This window comes from Argiope bruennichi, chromosome 10 (assembly GCF_947563725.1).
Source record: "Argiope bruennichi chromosome 10, qqArgBrue1.1, whole genome shotgun sequence".
NCBI classification, from domain to species: Eukaryota; Metazoa; Arthropoda; class Arachnida; order Araneae; family Araneidae; genus Argiope; species Argiope bruennichi.
Genome location: NC_079160.1, coordinates 18,010,555 through 18,013,142, shown reverse-complemented (window position 1 = coordinate 18,013,142; position 2,588 = coordinate 18,010,555).

The window sequence follows — 2,588 nt, the reverse complement described above, 5'->3', positions numbered from 1 at the left end:
TCCCCAGCTATTCGCTTTCTTCCAAAATTAAAAATTTAAATAGCACAAAATAAAATAGTATATTGGATGTTACAGGAGAGAAGGACATAATCTATATCAATAATAAAATTAGATTCTTTCCAATATTATAACAATACAATTTTTATAATTTATATTTTCTGATTAAAGGATATTTAAACTTTAGATAATCTGTAAATTGTACAAATCAATTACTTTTTTTTAATTCAGTTATAAAAACAGGGAAATTTCATTAAATTTTCTTTTAAATATATATATATTTAAAATCTATATAATTAACATTTCAGGTACATTAATCTCATGAATCCTAGACAGAATAGTTTTAATCTTATCTACAAATAAATTTTATACATATTATAATTTTATTCTTTCCATAAGATCAATTGACATCCCAATTATTAAAAGATATTACTATCCATTTTTTCATATGGATAAAAATAAAAATTCTAAAGATTGAAATAGTTATAAAAATTTAAAATATAAATATAACAAAAAAAATTTTATATCTGGAAATACTGAAGTAGCATATTCCTATAAATTCAACATTTCAAAAATTTCTAAATTTGTAACTATTAGTAAATGTGCTTTATAAACATTTACAAGTACATGCTCTGTGCATGTTTCCATATTTTAATAGACCTAAAATTTAAAATACCTATAATATGAACAAAATCTACTAATGAAAAATTAGTTTAATATGGAACTATATACAATACAGAATGCTCCTCCCTAAAATCTCACCTTTAAATCACATCCATATAACAAAATAACATCCCCTGTCATCCATTATGCATTTCAAAAGTATAATACATAGTCTGGTCACATTAGCTCACAACACGTAGTGCAATACTGATAGGTGACCAATACTTTTTACTTGATAACCAAAATAATTTAAATATTGAATCATTTCAATCTGCTATTCAATATTGATATTAAAAAAATAATAAGGAAAGAGGGAGAAGGTGCAAGAAAATGCAAATACATGAAGCATCCTTGTTTGTGAAAGAACATCTGTAACAAAATCAGCTATCTATGTTTAAGCTCCAGTGACATTTCCTTAAATTCTTTTAGCAATTTTAAAGAATTAAAGAAGGGAAATGCATGTCTGTGCTTTAATTCTGTAAACATGCAAATTCTTTATGGGAAGATTATACAAAATGTCCATACAGTAACACTCTTTGATACTCATTAGGATAAAGTATTTCACAGCATGAATTTAAATATAATACTTTCTTTGTTTATTTTAATTTATTATAGTTAAAAGTTTTTATTTCTGAACAAAGATAAAATTAAAATTAACCTTGTGATATTGTAGGATATTTAATGTCGTTCATACTACAGTTGTTTAAATGGAAGAAGAAATCGATTTTAAACAATCAAATACTAATTAGATTATAATAATTCAATTTTTCATCAAAATGAGCTATTTGTCTATTAAGTTTCCAAAAAAAAAAAAAAAAAATTCAAGAGTATTACTGTATTAACACACACTTAGAAATAAAATTCCATATAAATAAACACTTGACAGGAAAACATGCAAATTTAAAAACCAAAAGACTAGATTTTATTTTTAAATAATTATATTAAATAGAATTATCCGATATAAAAAATGGGTAACACAGAATTCATACAGTACAATCTAATCATTATTCTGATAGAATTATGCAATTTTATTTAAAAAAATTTCTAGTGGGATATAAACAATTTCAAGTGTATATATTGAAAATCTGTACATTTACTTGGCATAAAATATAAAAAAATAAAACAAAATATGAATTCTATGAAAACTATCTAACCAGTACAAATAATATCAATAAGAAAATACTTCAGCAGACTGTTAATGAAAAATAATTTTACACTTCCCTTTAGATTAGTGTAAATTTCATTTCTTCTACTTACTTGAACTAAGAATGATTTTATTTATATATATATTTTAAATCCATATGATATGAATGGACAAACCAATAAAATAAATTATAAACTATATATACTGTCATAAAAAGAATATTTCATCCAACTTAATGAATCCTAAGATGAAACAAATAGTATTGTAGGTTTCTTACCTAATAAAAATTCTTAAAATATCAAAAAGTAACCCATAGCAATATCAAAAGCCACACAAGCACATAGCAAATTTCAATACCTACGATACAATAGACAGTTGGAATGTCATTTGGAATTTATAAACCTTGAGCTGTATCCAAGTTTCATGCAGATATTCGTACTCGCAATTAGAATTTCAGTTACTACGATTGCAAATTACAAAACACAATTTTTACATATGTCAAAAATGACCTTATATTCAAAGCTTCATAAAAATTGAAATTCCTATAAATGCAAAGCCCAGTGCTTATTCTTACATAGAGAACAAAAGTTATAAAAGCTTACATTAAAGTTTTAAAAAGTACATGACACTACTCAAATGCTGAATTCACAGCATTTTCAAAGTCTATGCAAAAGATTACAGCCTATTTTTATTTAGATATTTAACTCAAGCCAAAATAAATTTCCATAAACAAAATTTTATTTAAATATATATATATATAAAAATGATTACTTAAAAAAATTTT